The sequence below is a fragment of the Myodes glareolus genome, chromosome 24 (assembly GCF_982192425.1).
Source record: "Myodes glareolus chromosome 24, mMyoGla1.1, whole genome shotgun sequence".
In the NCBI taxonomy this organism is placed as follows: Eukaryota; Metazoa; Chordata; class Mammalia; order Rodentia; family Cricetidae; genus Myodes; species Myodes glareolus.
Window position 1 is genome coordinate 3,766,117 of NC_142049.1, and position 27,256 is coordinate 3,793,372.

Genomic DNA, 27,256 nt, shown 5'->3' on the forward strand with positions numbered 1-27,256 from the left:
AAGATGAAGATAAAAATAATGAAACCTATTGTGCTAATTTAAACAGTAAAACCTTCGCATGCTAATGTAGAAATGAAAGCCCATTAGCATGGGCTGGGGATACAGCTCTCTAGGAGAGCCCTTCTCTCAGAGGCAAACGATTCTGGGTTCAATCTTAAATGTGTGGAGGTCAGAGGACAAGCCTGTGGGAGTCGGTTCTCTCCTTCCTTGTGGGTCCAGGCGACTGAACTCAGACTTTCAAGCTGAAAAGGCAGGCTCCTCTATCAACAGAACCATCTAATTGTCCCCCATGCCTGACTTGTTCAAGGTTTTGATCACGAAGAGATGCTTAACATTGTCAATGGCCTTTTGGCATCTATTGAGATGATGTCATTTTTAAAAAAGTTTTACTCATTTTCATTTTATGTGCATTGATGTTTTGCCTGAATGTATGTCTGGTTAGGGTGTCAGATCCCCTCAAACTGGAGTTATAGACAGTTGTGGGGTGACATGTGGGTGCTGGGAAATGAACCTAGGACCTCCGGAGGAGCAGTCAGCGCTCTTAACCTCTGACCCATCTCTGTAGCCCTAATAAGGTTATTTTTAAGACCTTCCCCAAAACATGCCTAATATGAAAGACATTTAATTTTCCATAAGGCAGAGAACAGATGTTAACTGAACACATACTATTCTCCAAACATTGAACAAGGTGATTTCTATATTTTATCCTTCTGTTCCACCTCTGTGATCACAGGCAGAGACAGGAGGCAACTGTGGCTTGGGAAGATTCCCTGGGAACCTGTCAGGTTTTAAGTGAATGGCAGGTAGGGGGCTACATTTTCTGACTTCTGGGGGAGGACTCTGAAGCCGCTAGGACTAATTTGACTTAACTGGCTCCGTTCACTTGAATGGAGTTTCCTAGACAGTCAAACGGAGAGGATTACGTTTCCTCCAATGGATTCTGTGAAATTTAGATAGGGAATGACTGTGAGCATGTAGTTAATGCCCGCGTGACAGAAAGTTTAATAACTGCCAGGACTAATTACGACAAGTGAAGCAGTTATTATTTTATTATTTCTTCTCGAACGTATTATTCCTCTGTCAATCACACCTCCTTCCAGCAGGGCAGGTTTGTATGTGGCCTGTGGTGACAGTGAAAGAAGCATCATGATTTCAGGGCAGTTTTCTTCTCCATAATGTTCTAGGAATCACCCAAATACTCATCAACAGATGCATGGGTAAATAAACTGTTGCGATTCATACCATGGGAAGTCCCACCGCAACGAGCAAGCACAAGCGCGGCACGAAGGACAGATCCCAGGGATCTCGCACGTTTGTGGCAAGGGAAAGGAGCAGACACAAGAGCGCAGGCCTTAAGATCTGCTTCCCTGAAATTCACAGATTTTCGCAGAATTCTTCACAGAAGTGACGCACCCACCATGGAATGGTTATCCATGTACGGCAGGGCATGGGGTGCTGGGAGCAAGGGGTGTGTGAGGGGACCTGCGAGGGTTTGCTGACAATCTTTATGCTCCCAACTGTGTGATAGCTATGGGGACATGCGGTCCAGTATCACACGGCTGTGTACTGAAGTCAGCATCCTTTATAGACATTACTGCACACACGCTCTTCTTCAAAGCGTTCTGAGCAGAGAGCAAGTCAAATGCAAACCTTTTTTAAAAGATAGGGTATCTAGCAAATCTAAAAACTGATTGGTGTCGTGTTTCTGTAAGTCATAAACACTGCAGTTACCTCTAGATGCTGCCTTCTGTGTTGTAGGACATGGAAGCCCTTTAACAGTCTATCTTCTATCTCATTTTTTTCTAAGTGTTGGGAGTGAACACCCAGGGCCTCGGGCATGCTGAGCACGCCCTGTCCTCCGGAGCAGTATCCCTGTTCCCTTCTCTACCCATCCTTTTAGCTTACTTTAAAAAATAGAGTCTTGTTAAGTTGGCCCTGGTGGCTTTGAACCTGAATTCCTCCTATCTCAGCCTTCCAGCCTCCTGGGATTATAGGGTGTGACAGTTCACTGGGCTTGTCACTCCTAATCGCCACAACTCTGAGGGGTTAGTACTATCATTTCGACCTGAAAAATTAAGAAGTTGGGATATGACAGGTCACATCCCTTGCCTCAGGCAACTCCCCCACATTGGGCTGGGACTGGGGGCCAGGTCTGAGTTTCGCTACAGCCTTCACTAGTGCCTCCCTCTGTCCTAGGGGCCCCCGGGGAAGGGCATCCTCTGGCTTCTACTTTTACATTGATTCCCTTGTCTAATTCGCAGCGGAGCCAAGTTGGGACCCCGACACTGGAAATACAGAACATTTCCAGGTCTAGGAAGACCTCGTATTTCCTCGAGTCACTTGCCGTGGGGAAATCAGCACGTGTGGCGAGGATCTGAAGCCGCATGCCAACACTCAGCCTTAGTCCTCTGAAGGTGGGTGTGCCATCTTCGGAGTGGATGCTCCCGCTCCAGGCAAGTCTTTGGATGACTGCAAGCCTGGTTGAGACCTAAGTTTGGCAGGCAAGCTAAGACGGTCAGGGATCCTGGCCCCCAGAAACTTTGAAATAATAAACGTTCCAAACAGTTAAAACGCAGGGCAATTTGTTACATGAAATATGAAAAATAATGCACAATAATTGCTTCTGTGTGTGCATGTGTGTGGGTGGGTGCATGTGCACATGTGTACATACATTTGCAGGTGTCCGTGAAGGCCAGAAGAGGGGTTGTCAGATGCCCTGGAGTTAGAGTTAGAGGAAGTTGCGGGCCACCCAATATGGATGCTGAGAAGCAAATTCAGGTCTTCTGGAAGAGCAGCAAACACTCTGATGAGCCCAGCCACCACTCCAGCTCTTTAAATGAAGAAGTTCTCTCTCCTTCCCTCCCCCCCGCCCCCCCGCTGGTGTATGGTGAGTCCACTTGCATGCATGCAGAGGCTAGAGGAAGGCACCAGACACCCTGCTCTCTCTGCTCTGCTTTATTTCCCCTCTGACTGAACCGGAAATTGACTGACTGAGCTCACCTGGTGGCAAGTGAGCGACTAGCATCCTCCTGGTTCATCCACCCTCTGGGCGGGCTTTACAGGCACACACTGCCATGTGTGTTAGGTGTTAGGGATTCAGATGCAGGGCCTCAGGCATCTGCAGCAAGTGAGTTACCCCCCTCCCCAACCTACTCAAGAGGCCCACAAAGTCTCACGGAGGGCTGAGATTCGTGTGGTAACTCCTAATGGGCAGCCTCGGCTGCAGCTGTTCTTTGGTCTTCATGGTCCTCCTTGGAATTTTATTTGGGGTTAGATCTACAAAACTAAGGCTGAGGATCAGCCATTCCATACTCCGGCTGCATCGCCACAACCTCAAAACCATAGGCCTGAGTAACACGCGATTGTGCAGAAAATAGAAACCCGCTCATTGTTTGTTAATCAATTAGCTCCATGAAAGACAAAGAACGCACAGGCTCAGTGGCATTTGGTAGCGGCTCTCCTCATTAGAATATTAATCACCAGTGTCAAGATGCACTGGATTCTATTAACATGAAGCAAAGGTTAACTTTTGGTCAGCACTTAACATTTCAAAACCGCAGGCTTCGCAGGACACGGGAAGAGCCTGCTGGCATGCTTGGCCCTGTCTTCTGTCCCCAGGCAGACATTTTAGCCTTATTTGATACTCCCAGAGGTAGGGACCCACACACCCTCCTCTGGTGGCAATCGTGTTTTCTATGTTGTGTTTAATACTGGCAATCCAACACACTCCTGCACCTCACACACATGTCCCCTGCTTTTATTTCGGTGCCTTTTCTTTTGCTTCATCTTCTGAGAACAGGAGGAGCAAATGTTAAGAGAGTGATGACATCACAGCTCGACCCTTCTTGGTTTCTTATTTGACAGCTCACCCTCCTCTGCTTGAACTCCTGCCCGGCACAGCCCCTCAGAACCCACTCCCCTCCAAAGTCTCGGTGCTTAAGAACGCGATTATAAGCAGACAGCTCTGCACACCTTCTGCCCCTGGCCATTTCGTAACTTTTAAACTTTCAGACTTGCAGGTAGGTGAGAGGTGTCAGAACCCTGTGTACCACCCTGGACTTTTGCGATGCAGACAGAACTAGCAACGGTGTACCTGAGCTGGATCTGGGGCTGGCTTCCTGATCTAGCCCCCCATGCTTCTAGTCTCTTGTGTGGGTTGGGATCATCACTCAAGGGTGCCCCACCTGTGCTTAAGTCTAATTTCTATCTCTACCGACAACACTGAGGCAGTGCCGCCAGCGACAGTAAAGACACGCGCACAGCCAGGGCCCTGTCGCCTGGGGAAGACACTGTGTTTGGTTTTGGTAAATCTTAGCACGTTGTTCGGGAGTGAGCTACAGAATTCTGCCCAGCTCGCTAACACGAGCTACCGAACAACTGAGCACAGGATTCCGTTAGTGTTTGAGAAAGGTACAGACGCGTGAGCTTGGCACAGAAATTTCTAGAAAGGCACACAGCAAGCTGCGAATGACAGGGTGAGGTGGATGCCAATGCCCTTGGCTTTTCATTCCATACCCTTCAGCGCTATTTGAATTTTCAACTGTGTGACTTTATGACTTCTTATAAGAAAACAGCATAAATATTTAAATGTTAATGCTGGGGATTTCTGCGGGGTTTCCCTCTCTCTTTGTCACGACTTTCTAGTACTCGGCTTTTCCCCTCACCTACCATGTACTATTTGTATACTTAGAAAAAAACAATATTAAAAATAAATACTCAGTAGCTGCAGTGACCTGCGTCTAAAATACTCATCCTATGTGACATTTTTAGGGCACAAAGGCCAACACTGCACAGATGAAATCCGCTTGCCAGTGTCTCATGGTGACGATGATGTCTGAGATGGGCAGGAGGTGCCTGCGTGCGCTGAGTGCGGCTACAGCTCTGCACAGGTCCGTTTTGGTTGTCACAGTGACTAAGATGCCCAATGCTAGCTCTTAACACCCTGGAGTCATGAATGATAAAAGAAATGTTCTGCCCAAAATGCCAATAGAGTTTCCCTAAGAAATACCCATGGAGGATTTAAAAGTAGAGTTGTGGAATATCTCTGCCCACCCCCACTCCCCAGCTGACCTTTAAAGATGCCCTTTAAAGAAGAATTTGTTCCTGTTCCTGTTGATGGTGGGGAAATAGTTAGGAGATAGGCTCCCTGCAGGCCTTCTAGAGAGAACTTCCAGAGAAAGAAAGAGGTACATGGGGGGCAGGATTGCATGGAGTACCCAAAGGCAAGAGCATTCGGGTATTGGATGAGCACTTGTTCATGCAAGGGTTGTGCCAAGCCCCCTTAGTCTCTCCCCCGTGGTGAACAGGAGCTATTACCCCCATTTTACAGGTGAGTAACCCGAAGGCTTATGCCACTGATCCTTGAGGCTCTTGGCTAGCAAATGGCTCAGCTCAAACCCTGGCTTGGCTTTCCAAGCCCTTGCTCCTTGCCAGGCTCCACAAAGGCTTCCCTCACAGCCGCAGAGGAGGCCAAGGGCACCTGGAAGCAATTTCTTCCCCAGTTTCCCCCAGGAGCAGGGCTAACTTTGGTAAGGGAATTCACAGTGGGAAATTAACCTCTGTCTGCAAAGGCCAATTACACAGTCTGGAATAAAAGGAGCAACCTGGGCCTGGACCCTGGTAAGCACCCTCCTACCTCCGCTGCCTGGAGAGGTAGTCAGGAAGAGTCTGGGATGGGGCACGGGAAACCCGTTCTATTTTAAGAAAATAGCCGTGTTTGATTATCCAATAATACCAAGCTATAAAGCAGGGACAACTATGGATTTCCTCTAAATTTGAAAAATTGTGAGCCATTAACTTTTCACTTTTAAGGCCGATCTGTTTGAAAGGAATTGAATCCCCCAGGCTGTGGAGAGAGCAGGAGTCAGTGACCGCAGACTTCTGCGGGGGACATGAGCTGAGAGAAGGCGCAGGTTTTGAGATTGCCTCCCACCATCTCACTGACCCTGGGTCTCTGCCCCGGTCCTCTCCTGAAGGCACAAAGGAGTTCTTCTCTCGTGGATGATTTAGACTTTGGCCAGTGTTTAGTCCTTTAGACTCAGTTCAGGTATGATTTCCTTTGGGCTGTCCTCCGAGACCCCTGAAAGCTGGCTCAGGAGCCCCCAAGTCCACACCGCTAACTTCCAACTTCCCTCGTACCATGACCCCATCTTTCACAGGGCTCTTGGACTGCACTATGCATTCCTTTAGGGTGGGAAACGCCTGACTCGCTGATCTTATTGCTTATAATAGTGTGGGTGCCCAGTGGAGTCAAGCTTTCTGGGTTCGTGGTTGTATGTGAAGAGATTTTTCCTCCCAAGTAGCACGTGGCCTGGCTAGAGAGTGAGAAGTGGACTTGGCCAGGTAGGTGTAGGAAACACAAGACGGACTGGAGGAATAAAATGAGCTGGCACAAGAAACATGGAAATATCTGGTGAGTTAGTTTCAGTATGGAGTAGAGACAGCAGTCTAAAATAACCTTTTGAATTCTGAAGGAACAGTCTAGAAAAACCGCTTATTACCTATGTGACCTGAGGCAATTTATTTAACTGTTTGCTCTTTGGTTTTCCCAGGATGACTTTAATTAGGTGTTTATTAATGGTTTGCCACAATGCCAGCCATCCAGTGAACACTCAATAAATTATGGGTTTATCTAATATCATTCTGGAAGGTGATGGTTATTTTGAAATTGTAAGAAAACCTGGGTCCTAGTTTCTTAAAAATTGTTTCCTTGGATGACCATGACTTGCTAACTAATTTGTACTATTCTTGTGGTCATTCATTTGCATACTTCATTCATTAATCTTACTCATTTATTGAATAACTACTCTTGGCAAGATATTGCACTGCGCGGTGAGAGTCCATGTCACCGAGCCTAAGGACCTCACTGTATCTCCAGGATCTGCATGATGTGAGCCGGATTCCTACGAGGTGTCCTCCATCTGCTCATGGGCACTGCACATGCACCCCCAACGAAAACCAAATGTCGCTTTAAAAGATTGATTTCCAGTCACCAACATTCAAACTCTTGTAGGGCCAAAGAAACAGACATAGAGTTCTAGGCTAGGAAGAACCAAAGTGGAGCTGAAGAGAAGGGAAGAAAGAGTCTGTAGAAAGACAACGGAATGCAGGAGAATTGGTTCATAGGAGAAGGACGATTTGTGTCCTCAAGATTTCCTTTATGCCTTATTTGGTGTGATTTTTAATATGGTTATCTGTTTGTTCTTGGGATTTCTTGAGCTTCTTGAATCTGTGAGTTTAGTTTATACTAAGTTTGGGAAATTATCAAATATCTCTATCTCTATCTATCTATCTATCTATTATCTTTGAAGAACATTTTAATTTCATGTTATACTAAGAAGTTTCACCTACAAGTTACTGAAGCTCTGTTCTGTCTATCAGACTCTCTCTCTTTTTCCCTCTCTCCTTCCCTCCCTCCCTCTTCTTGAGTTAGATAGTTTTCATGGCCCTGTCTACAAGTGCTTGGATCTTTTGTTAGACAAATTATAAACACCTGATAAACAACAGTTAAATCCATCAATAAAAGTTTCATTTCAGATATACTTTTCAATTCAAGAATTTCCATTTGGTTTATTTCTTCTAGGAGATATTTCTCTTAGTCCACTCATGTTTGGACGGCTTTGGCTTTTCTAGGAGGTTCCGTGCCCTCCTAGACCCTGCATGATGTTTTCACTGTCCAGCGCATGTTAGGAGCACCGTGTCATCTGCATTCTTGGCTTAGCTGTCTCCCTTGGAAGTGTGTTAAGTTTTATTGGGGTGGAGAGAAATTTCTGGGTAGAGTAGCATGGCCATGTCAAAGCCGAGTCTAAACTCCATGAGCATAAGCCAAAAGCAGTAATCTTTACTCCCTGACTAGGTTGACCTTGCGCCTAAGAGATGACCTTTCTGCAAACACTTCCTGGAAGTCTACAGCATCTAAACAAGGCCTTGCTGTTCCAGATGGTTCACTGTCTCTCAGCCTTGTGTGAGTCCAGGCATGCAGGTGCTCAGTGGGGCTTTTATTTTTGGATTCCTTTCTCTCTAGTCAATCAGTTTTCAATTCCGAACATGCCAGCATCCTCACCCACCCCTGACAGAAAGGCTGTGCTCTGTTTGATCTGTCCTGCACTGTTGCCTCATAAGCCTTTCTAGACATAAGCTGGGATAGCCAAACATGTGATACATGCCATTTCCTCATTGGAAACCATAGCTTGGGATTGCCTTTCATTCATTATGAGAAAACGATAATTTTATATATCATGCCCATTGTCACAATCATCTATCAGATAGAATGGGCAGCTCCAGTTACTAAAGGGTAGTTAGGACAGAAGTCTGGAGAATGGAGTTGTTTTATGGACAGGAAAGGCTTAGAGGTAAGACAACGAATAAGGAGGCTCACTTCAGCAAGGTGGCCACGGTGCATTGAGTTCCTGACGTCTTCTGTACATGTGGATTTTATGCTGACTAGGACAAACAGAGACTGCCCTGATGCCGTGACCTGTGTTCATGTCGATGACTTTTGGGATGCCTACTCTGTACAAGTCACTGTCGGGGTAGGAATTTGGTGTCACTATAAATAAAAAGGCATCATGCTTCTCTTTCGAGAGTTCCCCGTGGTTTTAGGAGAGCGGTAGAAATGAAGCGGCCAGGTGACAAAGCCATCCCTAGGGTGTTGTGGGAGAAGAGAGGTGGCAGGTGTCCCCACCTCCGTGATATATGCACAGTGTCCCCAAAAATGACGAAGAGTTAATCAAGGCACAGTGGCACACACGAGGGTCCTGCAGGAAGCTCGAAGCATCTCAGTATGAGAGGATGAAATGAGTCTGAAGGAGCAGATAGGCCTCTGGGGGCTTCATCTGCTATGCTCAGGGTTTGGATTTTATCCTGAGGGCAATGGGAGGAGCCATGGAAAGCTTTTCTGCAGGAGCTGGAGAACTCCTGTCCTTGACATATCCCAGGAGCCGGCTAACCAATCTAATACTCCAAGGAAATTTATGGGCCTGGGAAGGGCTTTAGAACTTAATGCTTCTCTACTAGAACTATAAAGGCCTTTCATAAGAACCATTTGGATAGAAATAATAATAATAATTCAAGATACTTGCAAATGGATCCTATGGGGTCTAAGTCATATCCAAAAGATGTAGAGAAGTAGTCTGTGTGTTTCTTCGGGAAGGTAGTAGGTTGGGCTTAAGAATGGCCCTCGGAAAGAATCCTTTTCCCTGCTCAAAAAGAAAGTGGGAGCCAGTGAGATGACCTACAGAGGAAGGGCGGTGGAGAAAGTTTTGCTGGACAGTTAGGTAGATCGAATCCTGGCTTTGGCCACCTGCTGGCTGTGGCCTCGAGTAAATTGCTTATGATCTCTGGGTTCCGGTTCCTTCGTTGAACAGCAGAGAATAACAAGTCTGTCTTACGGGACTGAAGAAAGACATAGAAAAGTGATCCATAGAGAAGCTGCTATGGAGCCTTCAAAGAACTATTCTGTGAAGCTCTCCAGCTCCTCGGCTCCTCAGCTCCCCAGCTATCTGCACAACTGATTCCATTGAAGAAAGGGAGCCTATCATGAGACCACTTCCTTCCTTAGGAACAGACCCCCAAATAGGGAGAGGAGACAGTAGAGTAATGAGAGCCACAAATCCCCACCAGCCTTAGATGAGGACGGGTCTTATTTTTCTCCCTGTGTGTCTTGGCTGACCTTGCGATCATCCCTTTAATCAAATGCAGGAGAGGGAACGAATTGCTGGCTCTGGGTTTAGACTTTCAGGGAAACGGCCACTTCTGCTTCCTGCCTATGGAACTGCTCAGCTCATGAGTTCAAGTTCTCTGGAAGTCATGCTGGGCAAACAAGAAGGTCACACAGAGAGATGGAAGCTCCAGCCTTCCAGCAGAGCAAAGCCATGTTGGGAGCTCTAGACACTGCCCTGTCGCGCCACGTTTCCTGGGTCCCAAATCTGCAGCCCACTCTTTGGATTTTGAGTTGTCCAGCTTTTCTAGAGGCGCGAGCCTATTTCACTTTGTACGGAGCCGACACCTCACTGGAACGGCGTCTCTGGAGCAGCATCTCGATGACCTTTAAGCCGTTTGAACTGAATGGATGGCAGAACTATTTTGGTGTGGACATTTACTACAGTGAGTGGAGGGTGGGTGATGAGAGCAGCCGGGGGTCTTCCCGGCTTAGGACGATTCCTCTGTGGGTGGTGGGCACAGAGGCAGAAGACAGACCTGGGCAGTGGTGTCCCTAGTGTGGCCGAACCAACCAGATCACAGAGCCTAGAACACAGGCCTCCTAGTGCGCAGTGGTGTGGAGACAGAGGCTGCATCAGGTGCTAGGACCCAACTCCCCAGGCTGTGCATGCAAATAATGGGTTCCTGATGTAAACAGGGCACATGACCACTGCAGAGCCAGGGTGAAAACTAGGGGCTTAGGCCAGAAGACACTGCCTGGAAGACAGAGACACTAAGCATAGGCTGTGTTTCTTCTATCCTGAGACCCATAAAGGGTTCTCACATCCCAAGGAAGCAGCTACAGGGGAAGGCACAGTGCTCCCACGTTGGCTCCTCCCCTGACTCCTGTACCACCCCCCTTTTCTCTCTTGAAGGGTGGGTGTCATCTTTCCCAAACCCTCTCCTTTCCACTCACCTCACTAAAACTGCAGCTGAAATGGCTTTTTTTCCCTTTAAATCCACCCCTCTACCCTGAACTCTCACAAGGGGCCACAGTACTCTGTTTGGTTGCCAGCTCTGCCCCAGATCCCAGTTCTGACTTACTGTGTAAAGTTCTAGCCTGCCTGGCTCAGCAATGTGCGGTGCTCTGGGCTGGAAACAGCAGGGAACTCTGAGTGTCAGAGCTTCAGCTCTTGGTGGGTGAACGGGATTTTTATGAGGCCGCCACAATCAGTCTTGCATACGGGGTGCTAAAAATTTTTATGGCTGGCTAGGATTCGTTGGAAGCGCCAAGCCGGAACGTGATGGAGTTCCCTATTAGAGAATGTCCCCAGGAAAGCAGGCTTGCATGGTTCCCTGGTACTCGGAGGTGTCAGGGAGCTGGTTTTATGGAAAGCAATTTCCTCAGTAAAGAAAAAATATGCTCCGGAGACAGCGCGATTTCGGCACAGGGGCTCTGACGCCCCCGGTTTAACCGGCTTCCTTAGCAGGCGGTCCCTGGTGACTGCAGAGACAAATGGGTCCTAACTATTCTGCTGCTAGCAAACTTCTCCTCTATATCTTTTTTTAAAATATACACACTTTTATAAAGATAACGAAAGTTCTCAAATAAATAAATAAAAAAGTAAACCACGCTGCGATGACATCATTCACATCACACTAGCCTTAGTATTTTGTTACATATTGCACACATTGTTGACAGAGTTTGAGTGTAGCGATGACACAGCTTTATAACTTTTGCTTAACTTTTTTTTGTAATAAGCGTTTTGGAGTCAAGGGAATCTTTTTGTAAACTGATCTCATTTTAAATAACTTTGTAATATTCCATTAGGTTGGTGTATGTAAGCTGGTGCTTCTGTTTTTAGTATTTTTTTGGATTTGGAGCTGGTTCTGTGCGTGTGTGCACGCATGTGTGTGTGTGTGTGTGTGTGTGTGTGTGTGTGTGTGTGTGTGTAAATAATGACATCATGAACACCTGGTGATATAAAACTTGCTCTCATTTCCTGTGAGTCCCTTGGCATTGATTTTACGGCCCAGGCTCACAGAAGGGCTACATTTTACACTGCTCTGACATAGCTTCAGTTTATCTTCCTTAGACATGATCAGTGGCCCCTTCTTCCACCCTCCACGAGGACACCTATGCAGCCACACCTTAGTGGATGCTGTGTTCTTCAGTCCCTAACACATCAGATGGTTCACCAAGTCCTCAACGCCCCCTCACCGTGTCGTGGGTTTCTGGGTTAATGGCAAGGTTGAACTATGTGTGTATCACCGGCCTTTTTCTGTGACAGCAGAGACCTGTCTTGCACTGTTTGCTGTTGAAAACCTTGTCAGCTGTATTTGTCATAGATTTCCACATGTTTGTGGACCCTAGAACATTTCTCAGGTACGAATCCAGCGGGGAACCCTTGGGGTTCTAGTTCCTCATGGTATCTGTTCCAGGCCCCAGCTTCTCTGGAATGGAGGGACTGGTACTCACACTTTGTGAGGTACGCAGGGTACTCATGGGGCCTAATCAGTTATAGGTCCTCATCCAAGTACTTCACGGTTCTCACACCTGACCCTTTACACCCAGATCCTGGGGACATAAAGACCAACTTACACCCCTCACGCTTCTCACACCTGACCCTTTACACCCAGATTCTGGGGACGTGAGGACCAACTTACACCCCTCACCGTTCTCACACCTGTACACTAAGATCCTGGGGACATGAGGACCAACTCACACCCCTCCTTCTTAGTAAGCAAGCACTGCTGTGACTAGACCCCAAGAGGGGGGGCACATGTCATGCAATAAGGGTATGCCCCAACATTTGAGGTTCGCATTCTTCTATTTATAGAGCTCCGAGGTCAGTCTCTGAACCCAAGGAACCCAGCTCCTAGGTCCAGAGCGACACAGAGCTGGCGAGGAGGAGTTCCCCGCTCTTAACCTACACATGATAGCTTTAATGTGTCAGTTATCAGGACAGAGTTTAAAATATAGCTTTTGCTCTAACAGGACTCACAGTGGGGAGAGGGCCTTTTCAGGGAGGGGGCAGTGTATGTACAGCGAGAAACCGGGTCACTAGTGCTCAGAGGAGACGGGGTGAGGGGAAGACGGGGTAGAAGTCTCACTTGGGTTATCCTGGGATGAGAAAGTGTTCCACCAGGGTAGCAGGTTACAGGCAAGCAAGGGAAAGTCAGATAAAGATTCCGTCAGAAGGCATTGGCTCTGGCCGAGTATACGGTGGCTTGGGAGCTAGGCTCCAGGCTCCAGAGTCAGGTTTGTCCCTTCATTAACTGGACAAGTTCCTTTCCTCTGGTCCTTGGTTTTCTGATCTCTAGAAGGATGCTTGTGAAAAATAGATGAAGCACATAGAACGTTTGATAAAAAACTAGTGTGTTCCCATTTCTGTCCACCCTTACTACGCTTTTTAGGAATAGCCTCTTTTTAAAAAAAAAAAAAAAAAACTCGCTTCAACAAGCAGAAGCTCAGAAGAGCCCTCACTTGGATGGTGCACTACCCTGCTCCTCAGAGAATGTTCCTTGCCTCTGCCTGGCTGAGCACTCTTCAAAGTCTGCATTTCCCTGGGTCCCCAAATACCCCCACATTGGAGCCACAACCCTGACCCTGTCCTTTCAACCCTGAACCTTCCATGTACCTTTGCTCAGCTAACAAAGAGTTCATGGGTTTTGCTGAGTTCCAAGACCCAGCTCGGATTTGGCTTTAACTCTGTGTCTGGGTATCTGATTTAGGCCCCCGTGGGCCAGCCTTTCTTTACTTCTGGGAGTCACCTTCTCAAGAAGATCTTTCTGAGGCCTTGGCATATGTGTTAGATTCCCAAGGGTGGAACATGGGGCCAATCCCCTGCCTGCGCCCAACTAGCTGCTGGCGAGAACACCAGCTGAGCCCTCGCTTGGCAGTCTCTGTTTAGCTTCAGGAAGAGTGCCTAGCACCACTGCCATTGTCCCGCCACTTCTATGATGGCTGGGAGGCACTTCAGACGGGAAGTGGGTGCTATTTAGAAGAATATTATGCTGGGTCATTAATAGAGTCACCAGGGATAACAAAGAGATGACTATTCCTCATGAAGGGGATCCTAAATGTCATCATTTAAAAAAAAATGCCTTTCCAAAAAAGTCCATTGACTTCAACTGTCATCCTGATCCAGGAAACCCAACTAGTTCCTCTCAGTTCCCCCACTTCAGGTGATGCCTTTTCGCCTGGGAGGAACCACCGGGCTGTTTTTACTTCCATACTTCTTTCTACTGTACATTAATTGTCTATCATGTATGTGCTCTTCCTTCCAGAGCCCAGAACTAAGATTTCCCAGATCTGCTCAGTCTACATTTCTCAGCTCCATGTATCTAAGGAGCCCCAAGGCACTGAATTTCACTTACAGAACAGACCAGGACAAATTATGTCTATTCTTAGCCCAGATGGATAGGGTGCAGATTTCTTTCTTTCATAGACACCTCTGAAGTGCTAGGTGAAAGATGAGCCACAACACAGAAAGAATAAGGGTCTCTCAATCACTCCCAGACTGAACAGCTGTTGCTGCCATCCAGAAATACTATCCCAGACTGATGAAAGAGCAAATGAGATTTATACAAGCCTCTGGATGTTTGGTTTAATCTCCCAATAAAGCTGGCAAATAAAGTTGGTGTGGTTCTCTCTCCTCATGCTTCCTAGAAAGGGTAAATTCATGGGATGGCAAGCATTCTTGACGTCAACACAAGAGCACTCATTGAGAACTTTCCTATACTTCTTCCCCAGTATCCTCCCCATGAGTAAGTACACCAGACTAGCCTATACTCTCCATAGTTCCACCTGGAGATAGCGGTAGAATCCAGAAAGGTTGGACAAGCAAAGTGTCTAGGCAAAATCAAGTTCACTGGAAAGAGGACTGTGAACAATTAACAGTCTGCCAAGGGAATAGGAGAAGGTACTTTGCTCTGTACACACATGCCTGCTATTCAGGACTGGAAGCAATTGTTCTGGATTGTAAGTAATCAAAATCAAGAAAATACCAAAGTCACTTCAGGTCTTCTGCTGAGACCTAAAGCCCAAGTTCTTAACTTCCAAGACCACGTGTGCTCCAGCTAGCCGGGATGGTGACTTCCAAGACCCAGAGTCTGGTCTGGGACTCGAACTCTGTGAAGTTTCTTCCACAGCAAGAAGCTGCCCTTACCTCATCCACTAACCTCCCCATTGTTTACGGGATGCTGGAGGTGGGGAGACCCCCCACAGAGCAGGTCAGACCTAGCTCTGTCCCTCACACAACTCCTCAGCCAGGCAGGAATGAGTTTCCATCTCCGAGCTGGTGTCTGACAAAAAGGCAGAGACTAGTAGAGCTGGTGAATCCATTTATCTATTAATTTATTATCTAATTAAGGCTCACAATGACAGTGCTATCTGTTCCAAAATGCCCTCAAACTAAACCAATACAGCATAAGCACATTCTAATCAATTAAAACGGTTCTCCTTAATGTCTGCCTTCAGCAGCCAGTAACTGTTGCATTCCCGGGTTAAGGGAAGGGAATCGCCTTTGCACTTCATTAGATCCCAAACCGTCTAATTACTTGGTGGCCACCAACAGTCTAGAGTGAGAAGCAGCTAACCGAGGTTGTCCGTGAAGAGTGAGAAGGGCTCTCTGCAGACAGAATTGCCTTTTCTCTTTCCCTTTGTAAAGAAAGTCCTTTAGAAGAGAGCGTGTGGGCTCTGGCAGACACAAAGAGGAGCAATGGGAGGCAAAAGCCTTCACCCATGAGCCTCGCGGGCCTGGCCAGAGGGCTGTGGATTTTAAAATCAGGAAGGCCAGGGCTAGTGCATTTGCAGCTAACTGTTATGATGAGCAGGGAGGGTCAGGGCCTCCTTCTCAGGCGGCTCCCCAATTCTGCACTTGTTTCATGACTTCCCTCTGAGCTGTGTGGTATCCCTAAAAGACTAGAGAACTTTGGGGTTCATAGCGGCCGGCGCTGGCAGATGCTTATAGAAAGCACTTGTTGAGCTGAACTGAAACAAAGGTACCTTTTTAGGTTGGTGGGAGGAAACAGCAGCCAGAAGGTCAGCTTGCAGCCTGGAGCCAGTGATCACTAGGACACCTTCTAACAATGCCTGCTTACTATCTGCCAGGCACCAGCTGGGAACATGTGGAATCCACAGTGGGAGGAGGGTGGTTTTGGGATGTGTCTGTGTCTGTGTGTGTGTGCGTGTGTGTGTCTCTGTGTGTGTGCCTGCCCATGCGCAGGGGTGCAGGTGTACTCCCCAGGGCCTGTGTAAAGGTCCACTTTAGTTTTTAAGACAGCCTCTTACTGAACCTGGAGCTCATGAGTTGTCTAAGTGTACCAAGGTCACCGGAGCCTTCGCCTCCACCTCACAGAGTTTAAATGACAGGAGTATACCTCCTCTTTTAAGTTGGGTGCCAGGGATCTGGATTTAGTACTGATGTTTGCCAAACCAGCACTCTACCCATGATACCATCTATCTCCCCCACCCGGGATAGGCAGCGTTTTCAACATCCACTCACTTGCAAGACGAAGGAGTGCCATAGAGCTTGGGTTCAAACCCAGTAACTGACCCTTCGTTCGCAGTCAAAGCCAAAGCCATCGCAAACACTTTTGGCTGCGCTGAGCTGAGCGGTACCCACATCTGTTCTCACACCTGATGCCCTGCTGCCTCCTGAAGGAGAAAGGTCAGAGGACACATGTCTCCACTTTACATCACGGATCAAGTACGAGGAAAAGGGACTGCTGATTTCACAAAGGAAAAGCTCTCTCTCTCTCTCTCTCTCTCTCTCTCCTCTGTCTGTCTGTCTGTCTGTCTGTCTGTCTCTCTATGTCTCTATGTGTGTGTGTGTGTGTGTGTGTGTGTGTGTGTGTGTGTGTATGCGTATGTGTTCCAAGAGGCATCCTTATCGTCAACTCTTCTATAGTGCAAAAACACAGTAAATTAAAATAACAGGTCATGAAACTCATATTGTAGCATTCCAGAAAGACCTAGTATGTGAAAGGACCAAAGAAAAGAGGAGGGGGGGGGGAAGAATCCTTCAGTTTTCTTGCCTGTGGTGATGATTGCTGAAGGAGGTGCCACCATGAGAGAGACAGCTCCTGCCCCGTGGGGACACAGCAAAGGGAAACAAAAGGAACAGCCAAAAGAATGGACCTAAGTATGATGACGGAGCTTAGTTCTCTCCATCAAGTCTCCTTGAAAGGGGACGGCAGAAAGCAGGACAGCAAGATGGTCAGAAAGTGTAGTGATAGTTCATTTGTGTTTTAATAAATAAAGCTTGCCTGAAGTTCAACAGCTACACTGATCAGCCTTACAGACCAGGCAGTGGTGACACACACCTTTAATCCTAGGAGCCACACTAGTTTGCCGTAGAAACTGCCAGGTAATGGTGCATGACTTTAATTCCAGCACTAGAGAGAAATATAAGACGGGAGGAGGCAGCTCTCACACAGTCTCACTCCGAGATTCATGGAGGCAGGAACGCTATTTCAAATTGAGGTAGAGGTAAGAACCAGTGGCTGGCTGTTTTGTTTTTCTGTCCTTCTGGTTGAACCCTAATTTCTGTCTGTAGGTTTTTATTAATTGTGCTACAAGAAAGGGCTGGGGAGATGACTCAGCAAGAAAGGGAGTGTGCGCAAGCCTGAAGACCTGAGTTCAAGTCCCAGAACCCACATAAAAGAAGGGGAGAAAGGACACCACAAAGTTGTCCTCTGACCCCCACATGTGAATCATGGCATCTGTGACCACACACAATAACAAAAAGTGAATTCATAATAAAAATATTATTAGGAAAAGTCTCAAGAAGATGACAATCATTCACCTAAAGAATAAGAGAGGCAAAGAATGTTGAAAGAAGACGGAAAAGCATTTCAAGAAGGGGAATAGCATGTGCAAAGGCCAGAGGCAAGGATGGCTTTGTTGTGTTAGGAACTGAAGGAGTGGCTGGGGAAGCTTAACTAGAAGAGCCGAGAATGAGCTATAAGTCATCAAAGCCACAAGGGAGTCTTTTGTTGTTATTGTTTTTGAGACAGTGTTTCTCTGTATAGCCCTAGCTGTCCTGGAACTTGCTCTGTAGACCAGGCTTGAACTCACAGAGATCCGTCTGCCCAGGCCTCCTGATTGCTGGGATTAAAGGCAAACGCCACTGCCACTCAGCATATGAGAGAGTCTTACAGATGCTCTGGATTTTTTTTTTTTGAATGGAGGAAAACCATAGAAATCATAGGAATTGAAGGAGACATGTGACATGCCATTCCAACTGCAGGAAGGAGGTAGATTATTCTATTCCTCAAGACAGCAAAAACTGGGGGCCACTCAGGATTGGGGGTTATGATTATGACTTGTCTTTCTGATGCTGTATTTGGAGGCACATGACCCAGTCAAGACAAAATGCAAATGAGTGGTTTGAAATTGAAGTTTGGCATTTGAGATGACTGGGTCAAAGTTATCAATTTGGTTGATATTTAAAAGCCTGAAAACACGCCATCACCTTGAGAGTCACGGCAGCCACCAGTCAATGACAGGACAGATGATGGGGGGGTCGGTGCTTGACGTGTGCTGGGGGAAGTGCACAGTGGACATCGTGTATGTAGAGACACTCTTTGGGAAAGCGTCAACTGTCAACCCCATATTGGACCCCAAGAGGATTGAGAGGGGAGGTGTGATTCTGGACCAGAGAAGAACAATGTGGTGGGACATTTGTACACTATGAAGATGTATTTGCTGTGATTGGTATACACAAAAAGCTGAATGGCCAATAGCTAGGCAGGAGACATGGGCGAGACTTTTGGGCAGAGAGAGGACGTTGGAAAGAAGAAGGTGGAGTTGCCAGCCAGATACAGAGGAAGCAGAATTGGCAGTACAGAAACACCAGGGAGACACTGAAGAGGTCAGACGTACAGTTGAGTAGAGGTAACTGAGCCATGTGACAGAACATGGATTAATAAAAGCAGGTTACTTTAAATTATAAGAGCTAGTGGGACAAGCATGAGCTCATGGCCAAGTTTTTATAATTACGAAGAATTCTCCACACCATTATTTGTGAGTTGGCAGCCCAATGACAGATCTGACTACAGAACAAGGTTTGGCATTGGGAAGACCTGCTGGAACCTTCCTTTTGACATTTGTTTCTTGTATAGAGTTCCTGAGCTGCCTGTCTATCGGGGCAATTACACCAAACATCCCATACACCCTCCTGAGCTGCCTGACTGGGAGAGGCAATTACACCAAATATCCTATGGCATTATCTGAAGGTGTCATCATATTGATATGTGCACAGCCTGGTTCCTGGCACACAGTAACTTTCCAAGGAGGCTATTATTCTCATTAAGGCAGATGCGCAGACTGTTTGGGCATGAGAAAGGTGGAAGAGAAGAGATCAATATTTATTTACTTAGTTAGTTTTCTCAACTTCCGTCAGAAAGTTTGACTCATTCTGGGTCCCTACATACCAGAAGTCACAAGTGACAAAGCATTCCAGACACCATAACCTGAGAAAAATGGCTGAGAAAATAGGTTACGATTCAAAAAGTTGAGGCTCCATGCAGTGGGGTGGGGAGGGAACTGTCCTCAGTTTCCACACCTTTGCAGAGTTTCACATCGGGAGAGGAACTGTCCCTGCTTTGTGTGGTTTTGAAGGTAGGAAGCAGAGGGGCAGCTATGGTGGGGGCTACTGGATTCCTGGAAAAATCCTGGAAAAATGTTGCCAAGCATGGCACAGAGAAACCGATGAGTACGCAACTTTGGGTCTTTCAAGAAAGGTGCCCAGGTAAGACCATGTTTATATTTGTAATACGGACTCTGGAATTCAGTGACATGGAATGCTGGGAAATGTGTGGGCAAGAGGACGGATGGGGCAGAGTAAGTTTCCAGCGTGCGTCATCATGTCTTGCTGGACTTTTGAGCCAAGGAAGCATATCACACATTCAAACTGCTAAATCGGCTATGGAATGGAAGCTAGCAAGCATGCATGCAGGAGGGTTTGAAGGCAGGAGTGTGGCTGGCAAGCATGCAAGCAGGCAGGCAAGCCGGTCCATCTGAGCTCTGAGCTCCACAGACAGGGTTCAGGCTGCTGGAGGGGCAGGGTCAATGATGTAATGATTCAGGCATAGCCCTGCCTGCCTGCCCAGAGCTAGGGCTCAGAAAACCTCCAGGCTCCGTTCAGTTTCTACCACTGCCATCTTGAAATCATTGCTCACGGTACACGAAGAACATTTTCATTTTTAATTTGGGCCCAGAAACAATGCAGTAGGCCCTGCTTGGAGAAAAGGTGAACCTCATTCTCAGAGGTCGTCTTTCCTGACGGCATGGAGCAAACCCCCACTTCTAGCTGTTTCTGATACCAAGATCTGCAGCTTGGATGAACATGAAGCAGCCGATTTGCGATGATTGTGGTTTGTGTCGGCGGCCTTCGGGTTCTTAGCTATCCATGTTTAATGTTTAGATTGTAAATTTACCCTGAGGTTCTCTCTCTTGCCGGTATTCAGCTCCTTGTTCTGACGGTCAGGGGTAGGAATCCCATTCACTTGGGATGCTTGAGGATCTAGGCTGCTACCTGGGTCCTGGTTGCTATGCCAAAAAATGTAGACACACACACACACACACACACACACACACTGAGGTCTGGCCTAACTCCCTGGTAAGCCAATTATTTATAATGTGGTAGAAGATAGTTTTAAGATAAGGAAATGGAACTCGGGCCTGATTGAAACAATGTGCTTATCTCTGTCTCGGGAGGCGAGAGTGACTGGCGAGAGAGAGATTACCCGGAATAGGTTTACTCGCTTCCTGGAGACCACCCCCACACCCCGCCTCATTTTCTAAATGGGTTTAATATATGATGTGATCCGAGCCAGGCCCAGCAAGTAGAGTGGAGGTGGTTTACTAAGGTCTAAGGCCAAGCTGATCCATGTGTTCTTCATGGAATTTTTTTTTCTGCCAGACTTTCAAATTAGCAGGCTTAGAACGACGGGTTGGCCGAGAGGCAGAAACGGAGATGGTTTTACAGAGCGAGCATAACCACATTTGACAGGGGAACAAGCCCAGAGAAGGGCAGGACTCCGGCAGGAGAGTCAGGATAGAAGCAGGGTTCTCACTTTCCTTCTCTTCCACCACCTCTTGGGTTTCTGCTTCTGGAAGACCCTCTTCTAGAACAGCTGTTTGCCTTGTCTCCCTCCACACTGCTGCGACCCCGCGAGAGCCACTCTCCTGACTGGAGTACCACCATACGCTTGTGCTTGAGAGAGGGAATTCCTCCAGCCAGGTCCATCCCTAGGTCCCAGGGACCTGGACCAAAGCCACTCTTTTACTTCCTGGAGGATGGAGGGAAAGAGTTATCAGCAGATGTAGAGCCACCTGTCCCCTCCAAAGCAAGCTCTGGTACCTGAACATACCCTGGGCGCCAATTCTCCCACAAGAAGCAAAATAACCACACCTGTTGGAGCAGAAAGAATCACTGTCCCTGCCTCTGGAGGTCCTCTCTGGTTGTTGCATCTTCTGGAATGTTCACACACACACACACACACACACACACACACACACACACGTTCTCCTCTCACTTGGTTTGCGAAGCATCCTCCATCCCAATTCTTGCTTTCTTATTATGCGAATGAGTATTTATTAACCACTGTCTAGAAGCTGTGTGTAGCACTATGTGCAAGTTCTTCGGTAGCAGCTGGGAGAACAAGGACAGGACCTTGCCGTTTGCCTCTAGTTCACGGTCTGATGGAAGATGTGAGTCTGCAGACACAAGGAGGCTAGATGGAAGGGAGCCCTGGGAACATAAGGGAAGCCCTCCTCGAACCAGGGTTCACAGAGAAGTGAGGTACTGGAAGGTGAGCCTGGCGTGTCTGGGAATTGTTGATAAATGTGCGTGGCCCTCGGGCACGAGAATACATGTTGTCATTTCTTATTTATTATCTTGCTTCTGAATTGGCTACATAGCTTTGTAAGACTTTAAGACTCAGTCATCTTAGGCAGGTGGGGGCACACGCTTCTAATCCCAGCCCTCGGGAGGCAGAGGCAGGTGGATCTCGGTGACTTTGAGACCAGCCTGGTCTATAGAGTGAGTTCCTAGACAGCCAGAACGGTTACACAGAAAAACAAAAGACAAAGCAGAAAAGGACTCATCTTTTCACATCCGCATAGCTCATCTCCATACTCAGAATCCAACCCGTCTTTATTAAACAATACTGCCAATTATAGCCTATGTGTAGTGCAAGACAAAATATTCAGTCTGCTAGTGCAGACTGCACAGGGTCATGTGACTGACAGAAAGAATTAAGAGACCTCGCACTCCGCCACTGTCAGCCGGCTGACTGAGACCATTCTCCAACCCAGCCTCAATCATTAGTTAACACCGCAGCCAGATTGAACACTAATTTTGCAGACATTAAAATTTACCAAAAAAAAAGCTATGAGAAATTTCTTCCCAAATACTGTGCTCATGTTGCTAATTCTGTTTTAATATTAACTATCTCATTTGGAAATTATATCTCAATAATGAAAAGGTTATCTCTACTGTAAGATAAATAATGAGAAAGACTCACTGGCTTCAACTTGATCGTTTGAATTTCTGCCATTGGAGCTGTGGTCTCAATTACGACCCAACAAAACTGATTAAATATCAGCCAAGCATGAACAATAGCTTGCAGCTCAGATTCTTCCTCCCCACCTCATCCCTGAAAGCATTTGAACCTTAGAATATAAATGGAATTTCCTTCACATAAAAAAGCAACAACAAAATCCCTTGCATTTTGGACCTTGCTGCGGACTGTCACTGGCAACGTTCAGATTGCTCAGACAAGACTTTTTCTTCTCTGAAATCAAAGATCTAAAACGCAGATAAATAAATACGTTAAAACAAAACAAACAAACAAACAAAAAACCCAACATTTGGTCCATCAAGATGACTCAGTGGGTAAAGGTGCTTGCTGCCCGATAACCTGAGTTCAATCTCTGGAACCCACATGGTAGAGAGAGCCAACCCTTCAAGTTGGCCTCTGAGCTCCATATGACATGTGCAGACCATCCACAAAATGAAAACAAAGTTAAAAAGGAAAAAAGCATTTTAGGCGATGTAAGAAGAAAGGGACTCTTAGTTCTGCTCAGGACTTTCTGTACCAGTGACCTCTCTTCCCTGCTCAACTGCTTAGTTCTGCTCCACAAACTTCCCTGGGCTCCTATGCTATGCTACGAACCCCAAGCTCATTCTGCAGGGGAAGAAAACCTGCCATTGCTGAGCCCAGGCCTGCCCCTTGGAGCTCTTGTGATGCTCTCCACGGCCGCATGCCTGTGTTACAGCACAATGTTACTCGAGGACACAGTCTGTGTCTTTTTCATTGCTGCATCTGTTGCACCAACCCAGAGCTTCGTACCCAGCACAAACTCACCCATTGTATGATGTGTATTAGCAAATTACCTGAAATTTTATACACCTTTTCTTTTTTAACTTAGACCTCAGAGAAATCTTCAACACAGTCTTGTTCCCCTAACCTTCTGCATTTTCAAGTCCCCTGCCAAGAACACAAGCTTCTGAAGACCAAGGGCCTTCACACGTCCCTTGTGGTCCAGAAAGCTTCTGTTCCCAGAATGGCCGTGCCTCCCAGAGTGGCTCCTCTTATATACAAGGCTGTGGAAGACATGGCTCGGGCTCACAGAGATTCTGAGAATGAGGCACACACTGACGGAGCAGGGATATGAGACAGTGCACATACATCTGAGGATCACCTCTGACAGCCGGAATGAGCTGTGGTATTTACACAGTAATCCAGTCGGCCATTGGTCTATGACTGTTCTCACGGGAGGGGGTGTTCGTTCTATATAGCACCTGATCTACACTAGAAAAGGTCTTGGTGGGGAGAGGAATCGAGCCAGAGTTGGGGCTGGCTGCACTGCCATCCTCAGAGAGTGTGAACTGGATACCCTACTCACACCCTGAGACGAAGTCTGAGTAGACGATGACATGAGAAACCCCAAATCACCCAAAGGGGAAATGTAGGCTCTGAACCATGATGGTGAACATGAAGAACAGGACACAGAGGTCCCTAAGCTTCTCATCACACTCAGTAAGCCATAGAAGCGTGCATGCTATTGGCTTAAAATCTCTTTAATGACATTTATTTGTGTCTTCACATCTCTCTGCTTGCATGGCATGTGGATGTTGGTGACCGAACAATTTCCAGAAGTCACTTCTCTCTCTCTCTTCTCTCCATGTGGGTCCTGGGGCTCTGCCACAGGTCATGAGCCTTGCTCACTGAGCCATCTGGCCAGTCTCCTGCTGGCGTTTGTGGTGTAGGGTGTTTCCAAAGGAAAATCCCTGTGTCTTTGGGTTGAGCAAGTAAAGGATCATGTGAGAGGCATGATAGTGGGTGCGGATCTGTGGCCAACCGGTTTAGTGCAATCATTCTTACATGAAAGCGACTTTGCAGAGACCAAGAGGTCATGAGGAACGAGATAAACCAGGGAGCCGAGGCAGACAGTGCGACAATAATAGGAAGTGCCAGGGAGCCTCAGCCACAGTGCCGACGTTCACCAATTATCTGACACTTCACCCGTCACCTGTCTTGTGCCAGGCACTATGTCAGCCTCGCATGCATTTATCTCAGTGAATCTTCACAGCCACCCTGGAAGACGTCGTAGAAACATATTTTTGCCTGTGAAGTGACTGAAGCCCTAAAACCTCAAGAGTAAACTGCAAACCAAGGTGGGAATGTGAGTCTGTTACTCGTTGTGTGACCCTACGGTGCCCCGCTCCGTGGCTGTTCCTTCACAGCCTTTCAAAGGATGCACTACTGGGCTCCGCTTGGCCGTCAGCATCCCCTGAAAAGGATCTTGGCGCTGAGTTGTGATGAAAGCAAACAAGGTAATCAGTTCCTGGACCAGAGGGAGAGCTGCGCTTGCCCCCACGCATGCCTCTCTTCACCAGACCCTGGAAACCTTTCAGCATGACAGTGGCTGCGACAATTACCCCCTTAGACCGCAGAAGAAAGGGGTCCTGTCTGGGAAAGCAATTATTTCAGAATAAAAGGTTTGAAAAAGACAGACGCCACAAAAAAGGAAGGGTTTTGTTTTTCTGAAAGTGATATTCCCAGTAAGGGTGAAGACTAGCTTTGATCGTGGTCTACAAAGCTTTGTGAAAACAAGATGGGGATGATGATGATGGTGGTGATGATGACCACACTAAGAGCATGATGATGAAGAAGAGAATGGTGGCGATGATGAGGAGGGCGGCAACTAAATGCCTTCCCCAAGCACTTAAACAGGCCAATTGTTATGGGCACTTCAGACATACTTTGTGGTCATCACAGTAACCGTGCACTGGGGACAAGTGTTTCTATCTAACACAAAGGAAATGAGCTCTCAGAGAAACGAAGTCACAGCCCAAAGCATGCACCCATAACTGCTAGCCCAACAAACTCCCTTTATTTATTCTTCCATTTGCTCATTTACTTTTAGAAATCCATTCATTTATTCAGCAAACACCAATTTCAGGTCTACCTACTGCAGCGACAAGACCCTTCTAATTTCCATGTGTCAAGGATACGCCTCTCTCCTCACATTAGGGGTAAATGAAAATGAGTGCAAACTCCATTCAAAGCAAGATTTATTGCAACGAATGGTCTACAGCTAGTGTAAAAAGAACCATTAATGATGTCTCAGCTCCTATGAGCTAATGCTAATTATCTGCTCTGCTCTTAATTAACGTGGCAGTAAAAAGCTACCCAATCATTGGTCGAGAAGAGAGGGGCTGCCTTGCATTGCACTGATGTCCGTGCCCTAAGTGGCAGCCCAGCTGAGCAGGGTTGGTGGATTCCAGGATGAGAGCTTGAAAGTTCACAGCGCCGGGCTAATATCTGAGGGCAAACACGGGTGGGAATCTGGACAGCACTTACTACTACTTGGCTACTCTCTATAGGACAATGGAGGGTCTTGTTCTCTGACCCTGCTGAGAGCCATTGCTAGGCATTTGTCTTGGACTATGACACACCAAAGAGGAACATTAGACACTGTGATAAGATGTAGACAGTTCTTAGGCCATTCAGTTAGTGTGTGAAATGAACAGTAGTTTACCATACCTGTCTATGAGATTTGGAAGTTTACCTAAGAGATAGATCTCCATCATTACGTAGTGAGAAGGACAGATACAATGGACTTCGATAGTGATGTCACAGTAAGGCTGATGGACAAGACATCTAGATTGTCAATCCACGTCTATCTCTGACTTAGACTATTTACCTGTCTGGAATATATTTGTTCTTGATTTGGGTCCACTGTGATCGGAATGTGTCCCCCCAAATTCATGTGTTAGAAATGTGCTTCTGCTGCCACAGAGTCGGGAGGTGGGACCTTTGCAGAAGTGTTTAGGCTCTAAAGACTCCTACCTCACTCACGAGTAGGTAAATGCATTATAATAGCTTGATGGAGGAGGTGTGGCTCTTTCGGCCTTTCTGCTGCATTTGAATTCACATGGCTCCCCTGCCCAGAGGCTGTAGTGTTCCGGGTGCCACCTCAGAAGCAGACGGCGGCACAAGCAGACAAGACAGGGTCTTCACCTACAGAGGGAAGGGGCTGCTTGGTTTGACTCCTCAGGTCCGTCCAGCCTCCCTGACTGACTCTTTAGATTCTAGTCATAGTTGCCCACCTATTGTTTAACTCATCTGATCATCGGACAATGCAGATGGAGCATACATCAATCTTATCACTCTATGAAACTTAAAAGTCAGCCCTCATAGCATCCTAAAGTTGTGCATATCCAAGAAAACACACCTTTGTAGCCAGTAAGTAACTAATGGGAAAGTTATACCCAGTCTGGAGAAAATTGAATTATACCCTGAAATTAGGACATATTGTTGCTCCTTGCCTAGATTATCTGTGGACATTCCCCCTCAGACAGGCATCCCATTCTCTATTCTTTTTGCATTTCTCATAGACCCTGCCCAGCCCTGGCACGGAAAGAGAGTCATAGGGGTCATAGCTTGAGTCACTATAAAATATGGCGCCTCACCTCAGAGGTGAGCTTTACCAAGATTGCCATCTCCATATTCCACAGGAGGAAACTGGGGCCAATAGAATACAAAAGGCCGGGCCAATGGCCGCACATTCCATAGCAGCGGGGGGTAGGGCTGGTCCCAGGTCTTCAGATTCCTGCACCAGGGTTCATAGCCACCATCCACTGATGGAGAGACCAGTTCCTCCTTCAGAAGAAAAAGATGTTGGAAACGGCCTCTTCGGAAGATCAGTATGTGCTCTGGGAAGACCTGCCATAGTCAGCGCTGGGCCGCTGTGGATCTTTTAAGACGCCTGGAGGATTCTGGCTGAAGGAAAGTGAGGGCAGAACCCTGGTATTTTTCCACTTCAAACAGCTCCCCGTTGTTGCCATAAAAACCTAGCTATTTTGTCTCTAACCCTGTCCAGCAAGGTCTAGGTCAAATTCAGGTGCATTTCCCTACTTCCAGAATCTAATGGACTTAATGAAAGACGGAATAAGGTTAAGTCCATCAACCATGACACACCTACATGCTTTCACATACCAGGTGTGACTTCACAGACCCTCGGAGCTGCAGTGCACTTTAAGAGATATCAGTGACAAGCCTATCTTGCAAACTAGTTTGTAGGGCGAGAATTTTA

General features: G+C 47.1%; 1 protein-coding gene across 1 annotated transcript in view; it reads right to left on the reverse strand.

Moving 5' to 3' along the window:
• The window catches only part of Tenm4 (teneurin transmembrane protein 4), a 699,176-nt gene that overhangs the window by 302,421 nt on the left and 369,499 nt on the right, over positions 1–27,256 (reverse strand).